Genomic DNA, 8,870 nt, shown 5'->3' on the forward strand with positions numbered 1-8,870 from the left:
TCAGATTACAGTGACACGGCCCTTTGTTATCTTGCTGAGAAAGCCCTGTGGTCTCTTGACTGCTGCATGTGTCTGGTGAGCTACATGCAGAAGAGACCATTGTACTCTATTACTGGTCTGATGTGATTTGACTACAGTGCTCTCATACAGTCCTAAGATCTGCATATAATGGTGTGATATATGATGTGCACAACATAGGCTTTCATTGCCAGTACAGACACTTGGTGATTGTAGGTCAAACTGCAATCTACATGTGTTCCCAGTGCTGGCATCACTGGGTCTCAGCATAGCAGGACCAATATGCAGGAATCAGTAAGCTTGTTAAGGCAATGGCTATATACTTTAGCCTCAACTGTCGAGAAATAGAGTCCAAACAGCGAAGGGCCAAGCACAGATCCCTCAGATCTGCCAATGGCGACAGCTCTACTGGTACAGGTTAATTCACCAACTTTCACAGTATGTGACCCATTTAGTTACCCATCTTATGATGTAAGGTTTAATCCCCAGTTGGAAGGGTTTCTCAATGATACCTGCATGGGGGATTGTGTCAAAACCCTAGGCCAAATCACGATAGGCAGTATGCACTGTCTTACCTTCCTCCAGGCTTATCACATGGAAGCAGTTGCCTGTGACAACATCAAAGGTTGCCTAGTGCATAACTCAGCATATACACCTTCCTGATATGGTGGAATACACACTTCATCACACCCTCCACATGGGCTATATTCCCAAACAAGGGTGTACATCAACATGCATCCATCTGAGTAGAGAGACAGCACCTGAGGCAAGCATATATACAGACATCCTGACTCTCCTTAACTGTAAGGTGGATCGACATGTGATCATAGACCTCTTCTACATGTACACTAGTAATATTCTGGCTGTGTGCAACAGACCTGTGAGACTTGTTAATGCTACATCGTCTGTTACATTTCATAGATGTCATCAAATAGGTAATTGAGGACATGCATGACGACAACAGTATTATCCTGTGGAACTTGACTGGGTCAAAGCATTCGATACAAATCCACACTGAGGTATTCACTCAACACTGTCATATGTGGCCATGAACATCTATATCACCAAATGTGTAGACAGGTGTATCACATACATGGCATCTCACTCTGTTGAAATGTGTGGTGTGACCTATATCTCAGGTCCACTGATGAGGTCCATACATCAGGGCTGTCTGCTAGGCCTTTTCCTCTCCATTAGTTAAGTGATGGACATCACAGATGACATACATATGCTGTGTCCACACAGCTGCATGAAGGACTACAGATTGTGAGCAATCATTGACTCCAGCTGTGACATTAGTATAATACAGATGGGTCTATATCACATAGTCGAAGTGTCAAAACTTCGACTATGAAAATATCAAACCCAAAACCTCAAAAAGTGAATACTCTGAACACTGAGAACAGCGATTTTTTTTTCCCAGGGAAAAAAATCACTGTCCCAGAACAAAATGTGAAACACATGAACACTACAAACTGTTTCTAATGTGGGGTCTTTGCCCCCACACCCCCCAATGTGAGGGGCTGTGTCCCTCACATCCCCCCTACTTAAATATACCAACTCTGAGATCGCACCACAGTGGAAGAAATAGCAAAGCCGTGGAAATGGCCCACTGAATTCTTTCCCTGGGAAAGAATTAGATGTTCTGCAGCTTCGTTATTTTCAGTCTTCAGACTTCCAAGTTCGAGGTTTCGGCATTCAAACTTATAAGTGTTCGAACTTCTGATATATACCCATACAGACCATATCAATACATACCAAAAACGGCTGCCAAAGACATGGCAACACCTGCATTGACAAGAAACATGGGAGGATTTGTTAATTCAGGAAACAAACACACCTCCCAAGTATAATGTAGACATCACACACTATAATCAGACCGATAGGTATGTGATCTGTGTTCTGGGGTAGAGAGTAAGTGGTAAATCCACCAGCATGTGGTCACAGTGCTGACTACTTCATTGAATGTATCACAAGTACTGGGTATGTGAATGACATACACATCAGAGGCCATAATACCTTCATCATTCCCAGCCTTCATCACATCAATAACTGAGTACAATGCACCCTTCTTCATGTACCTCCTGACACATCTTCTAGTGATGTGCAACTGAAGTGTACAGCCTTTGTCACAGTGAGCTGTCACACAACTTATTGGCCATACCTAGGTAGTCTTCTTGTGGAATATACATGAGTGTCTGATGGTGCGGAACACCAGTCAAGTTGTTACACCAGTTGAATGTGTGCTACCAGTTCTGCTGATGCACACACTACATACATAGGTGTTTGGCAACATTAATAGCATGTATATTATTCATGACAGTGTTCATTTTACATGGCAGTACATGTCCTGTTACAGATCATTTACACAGCTTTAGTACACAGTGGCAGGAATGGGATATCACAATACTCTGCACTGTAGGTACACTATCATGTACTGTGTTTGGACTATATACTTTGCATTCATTCCTCTCAACTGCCCAGATATTCCCAGGATGTTCATATGTGTTCCTTATCAGATTTGTGGCTTTCTGCCATATGACTGGAATGATCTCACAACTGATATGAATCAATACTACATACATTTGAATTCATACCTCCCAAATATCCTGATTTGTGCATAATGTCTAGTTTTTGTCAAATATTTTTGATCTTTTCCTCAGAACATTTTGGTTTTCTGGTAAATCAATGGCATATTATTGCAGATTGAAGTCAGAAACTGACAACAGACATTTGAGTTTAAAACATTATGCTCTTCAGAAAGCACAAGCTACTGTACAACCTATTATTCTATTTACTTTCTAAGTTTGGAAGAGCAATATTAAAAATCTGTCCCTATTTTTGGCCCATTGTCCCCCCATTATTTATGGATTTTTCCAGATTTCTTGGTGTCAGAGGTTGAGAGTGTTTCATTCTAACACATTTCTATGTGACATCTATGTCAAATATGTTTCTTTTTCTGTTTTCTTTGTCCCCTTGTTATGTTGGTCTTTGTGCGGATGTGTTGCACTAACAGACTGATAGCTATTTGTGAAGCTCTGGTGATCACTGTGGCATTCCGCACATATATGCGAACCATAGACGTTCTGCTTTACACAGAATTTATATCTGTGTTCACTTACATGGTTTTCAGGCCAGCAGCACTGTTGCCAGCCACAAAACCTAGCTATGGTGCATCACACATAATTAATATACATTGTGCCCTACTGCTCGCCTCACACAGTAGCGCAAACATGTAAACTTCATGTAGGCTCTGCGCGAAGCCTACTCAGAGTTTATTTAATCCTGGGGAAGAATCAGTCAGAGGAAGTTAGAAGAGATTGGGAAGACACACTGGAAAAGCAATTTACATGGGAACAATGGGAGGACATATGTATGGTTCCAAAGTATGCACTAAAGTCAAGAAGGTTTAGGATTTTTGCTTATAAATATTTGCATAAGTATATTTATACACCAAGCAATTTCAAATAATTTTTCCTCAGGTAAAGAAATGCTGGAGGTGTGATAGAGAAGAAAGAGGTAACTAACAACTGTTTAGGGAATGTAGTCAGTTGGCAGATTTTAAAAATTCCCTACATAGTACTCTGTTAGAAATCTTGTGAGAGCAAATGGCTGTTAACTATGGAAATGATTATTTTGATCTGGGACACAGGATCTGAACTGCCTAGAACTAGAAAACCCTTATTAAGTTTAATTCTATTGGCTGCCAAAAAAAAACAATTTCTTGAGAATGGAAATCAGTGTCTAAGCTGACAGTATTTCATGAAATGAAGATTGTAAAAGAGATAAAAGAACTGGAAGAGGGATCTTTAGAACACAGAAGAAGCAAACTATATAGAAAAAAATGTTACTTGTAAGAACAATACAAGCAGAATAGTACTCAGGAGGAGGACTTAGGTTTAAGGGAAGGCAGAGATTGAGCAATTTATGTTGGACTTATGATAGTTATAAAGAAAGAAAACATATGCAATGCATAATGCATGCAAATGGAAAAAAATGTTAATATGGTTTGTTTTTATTATATGTGCCTACATCTTAAGTGTTAACTTAATGAAGGTGTTTAAAAAATTAATAGTGTTTTATCCTTACAATGGAGTCTATCAATTCTGATATCCCTGTCTTAAGAAGCCACTCCCTCACCACGATTCCCACAATATTTCTATTTTGTCGTCCTCCTGAGTAGTAGTCTCTGGATCCAAAGCCAAGTGGCTTTGTTACACTGCCCTTCCATCTTGTCCCCAGGATACAGAGAATGCCCACCATCCTCCTTATCATCATGTCATCTGCATCTAAGCTCCATACTGTCAATGAACCTATATTGTGTGTAGTGATCCTTAGTTCACGTTTAGCAGACGGATTGTTTTTATGTCCAGCTTTCTCTCAACATAGCTATTCCAGTTAACCCAAGCAACTAGACAGAAGTAAGCCAGCAGCTTATTGGCCCATGGCTGCTGCATTTTATTGGGGGGGGAAGCAAGTCCAATAGGGGCACATAGACTCTTCCAACCTTTAGCATGCATCCCTGTCATAAGTTAGAGTACACCAGGTTCTCAACCCACCATTTATCACTGACAAATACTTACGCCCACTTTTAACAACATTAGTCCATGTGACCAAATTACCTAGAGCCAACTTTTACACCATTGAGCGGCTAGCACTGACACAAAATGCTGTCGGTGCTCCATGTTCTCCTATCTAAAGGATTCTGCATACCGCAGCTGATGACCAGCACAGTTGGTCTATACATACTCCCCTTATAGGAACTATCTAGAGTCTGTTCTGTGGCCCACAATTCCATTCTTGGGAGGGATTGAGATGGAAATTGGCATCATGTTTTTGTGAGGTGGGAGGAACCCCACAGAGGCACAGAGAGAATATGGAAGCTCCGTACAGGCATTGGCCAGAGGTCAGGTTTGAACCTTTTACTTTGTTCATGTGAAGTAATTACCTTAACCATTGTGGCAACACTATGCAGGGCTCATCTCAAAGGGAACTTCAAAGTGCAATGAAAGGAATTTTATGATTTTTGTTGTAGTGAAAACAGACTGAAAAAACAACTTTCAATGAACATCTGGTTCAGCCATTTCTCTATGGCTGTGTGGCTGTGTAGTTAGTATATATATGTGTGTGTGTGTGTGTGTGTGTGTGTGTGTGTGTGTGTGTGTGTGTGTGTGTGTGTGTGTGTGTGTGTGTGTGTGTGTGTGTGTGTGTGTGTGTGTGTGTGTGTGTGTGTGTGTGTGTGTGTGTGAGTATGTGTGTGTGTGTATGTATATATGTATATATGTATATATATATATATATCTATATATATATATATATATATATATATATATATATATATATATATATATATATAGGTCTACCTGAGATGGTCGACAAGCCATTTGATCGATTTTCATTTGGTCGACAATTCATTTGGTTAACAGGCAGATTTGTCCCCCCCTCCCCAATGTTGTGCGACCCTGGAGTTGATATATATAGTTAGGGGTGGGGGGGTGGAGGGCACAACCCCCCCACATAAAACTGCTTGTCGACCAAATGAACTGTCAACCAAATGAAAGTTGACCAAATGGCTTGTTGACCATGTGATCGGGATCCATGTATATATATATATATATATATATATATATATATATATATATATATATATATATATATATTTATATATATAGGTTTACTATCATATGTGCGAAACACATCACATTGAATGATCACATCTTCAAAAACTAACAAAGAAAATAAAACATCGTTCAGGCAAAGGAACAAAACCAGTAATCTCGACACGTTGTCATTTGATGCACTAGACTTTACCCAGCATACACTGCCTACAAGCCATTTCCAAGTAATGTATTACAGGGGGGGGAAGCCTCCCTGCAACCCCCAAATCCCCTGTTAATTATATATACAAACTCCGAGATTTCACTAGAGTGAGGAAATGGATACATTTCCCAATCCCCACTGTACTACAATCTCTAAGCAGAAAGTCGACCTCACAACAGTGAATGCACACTAGCATTCACTGTTGTGGAGTCAGCCATTTTCAATTTGGCCTTTCGTCAGCTAGGAAATAGCCTTTCAACTATCCCATTTAGAGTGAATGCAGACTGAAATTTTGATAGCAAACTATATATATATATATATATATATATATATATATATATATATATATAAGCTAGGGAGAAGTGTATGTATGGGGGGGTCCATACATAGGGAGCCCAAAGGGGGGAAAAAAGATCTGTTTGGTACTTACTGAAAGTTTCTTTCAGAATAATAGTTTTGGTGTGTTCACACTCTCTGGAATTCTCTTGAATGAACCAACATAATCCTTGCACATTAAGGTATAGGTATTTTTTTCCTTTCATTACAAAGTTTGGAGTCCTAAATATGATTTATACACTTCTTAAAACAGAGTTGGACATCTCCTGTACTTCCAAGTGTAGGTAGCTCTGTTGAGTATATTTAATCGGTTTATTTCTCAGTATTGACAGCCACTTGAATTATACCATAGGATACGATCTAGCTCAAGACATCACACATATGATATTCAGCTTATTGGCAGTTAATTTAATTTGTTAAATTTATTTCAGGTCTTCCATTTGCTCATCTGGAGAGCAAAGTTAGGCTGGCTGTGCTGACAAATAGTAGTTTTTTTTTTTCAGTTTAACAGCTGACTCCATTATACAAATGTAGAAGTTAATTGGAAGCACTTTACACTTCCCAAATGCAAGTTGCTCTGGTGTGTATTTCACTGATATTCTACATCCCTTCTTTTAAGCACTGACGTTCACATGAGGTGGCATCTTAAGGAACAGTATTGTTCAGATTAAGGACTGTTTTAAGGCATCCAGCAGTCCCTTGAATTATTTTATTGCCCTTGAAGTCTTTAGTTAGTTCAGGTTTCAGAATGGTAGAGTAAACCATCCAAGCAAACAAGAAGTTCTGTCATTTAGATATCAACTTCTGTATCTTACTTTACTACCTGAAGGTTTATTTAGGTCCTTTGTTTTCAAGTTCTGGCTTTCTTGTTGTTGGCCTGCCTAACAAACCATTTGGATCAAGCAGACAACAATCTTTTAAAAGTTGTATATTGACTTGATCTTTGCTTTTATTTACATGACTTTCATATCTGGCATTGTAAACACTGATGTAATTGGTTGAGCGATTTAAAATAATTTACCAATTATTAGAAACAAGTTTCAACTTGTTATTTTATTTATTTATTTATTTAACATTTGTTGACCGGGAATGTCCGACTAGGTTCCACAGATCCTGTTTTCAGCGGAGGCCCGGGGAGAAATGCTCCAGAAGCATGTCTTTAGACTTTTATGATTCAGCAGTGTTGATGTGTCAGGGCTAGCCACTCAGCAGTATAAACATTTGACTAGGTGATTTGGTCACATTGATTAAAGTTTATGTGACACCCCTAAACATTAAAAAAAATAGGAAAAGGTGGATTGATGATGATGGATGGACAGATGATGTTTACTTCCCATGGGCAATCGGAACTTTGGTCCTTGTCAGTGTCTTATACTGCAGCCATGACATTATTAGTTTATGTTTGATGATCTTTTAATTAAAATATTTTATGTCTTCTGTAACTGATTAATTAATGATTCATTCATTGCCCCGAAAAATAAGACATCTAAAAGTATATTTACTTAGTTAAATGACGAAAGGTCATCAAATGTAGTTTAATCAGGAAGGAAGTTAGGGCCTAGATGGACTTTGGTTTTACTGATGTAGTCTTCAACTTCCATATCTGTGAAGCAGCCTGCTGAACTCTATGATCTTTTGAATTACTCAAAGGAGCTGACTTCACTAGAAGTAATCTAGGACCCTTCTGCAACTTACTTTTTCTGCACAAGTCCCTTTTAAAGATGCATACCATTTAAAGTCAGCAACTTTCTCAATAGTAATTAAGGCTGTGTCACTGCTAGCTGTTTTGGAAAGAAGGGTGACATTACAGTAAAGCTATCCCTAATTCAGAGCAAGGTACTGCAAAGAAAAGTACTGTAGGTGTTGAAGAGAAACTATAGTGTAATAAGTATGAGTATAATAACACCACAAGTCCATCAGACGTTTTGGTCTTTGGCAATTCTACCTTGCAAAGGTCATGGGTCCTGTCCAGAAGAATCAGAAGAGGTCTTACTGCATCTTTACCTTTATCTAGTTGCCGATTACAGAATATAACTGATGCTGTATTAAAAGTAAATTGCAATAGGACATTCTGTTCTATATTATTATTATTAGTGGGTTCATAGGTTCATAGGTAGGTACTAGGCTATCGGCCCTGGGGCCTATACAAGCCCAGCCAAAAAGGTACCCTGGCTTTTGCCAATCAAGAAAATTATTTTCCTGTGCTACTGTCAAGCAGAGCCACAGAGCTGATCCCCGGGATGAATTTCCTATTTCCCATCCAATCATTAAGATTTTTCTTGAAGAGTGCTAATGAGGAACTTTGTTGATATAGATAGGTAGTTTATTCCAGAGTATGGGAAGTCTCTAGGACAGGAATCTATCCCTCCAGCATGTTCTGTTTATTGTGGTGACAAGGTTTAGGTCCCTAGAGCATGTAGCTCAGAGGGATTGGGATTTCTTCAAGTAGAGCAAGTCCAGCAGCTCTGGGCTTGACATAGCTTTGTATGTTAGGCAGAGATCACCTCTGAGTAGACGATATGTGACGGAGTAAAGCTGGAGTTTTTTGAGACGTTCTGCTTAGGGCATCTGTTTGAGGCCAGTAATCCTTTTTGTGAGGTATTTCTGTGGCCTTTCCAGTTGTTGTAGATGTCTTGTGAGGTACATACCAAAAGGGTATTTAGAACTCCTCTGAAAGTTAAGCACAGTGACAGAAA

This window comes from Protopterus annectens, chromosome 12.part0 (genome assembly GCF_019279795.1).
Source record: "Protopterus annectens isolate FY-2018-M chromosome 12.part0, PAN1.0, whole genome shotgun sequence".
Classification (NCBI taxonomy): domain Eukaryota; kingdom Metazoa; phylum Chordata; order Ceratodontiformes; family Protopteridae; genus Protopterus; species Protopterus annectens.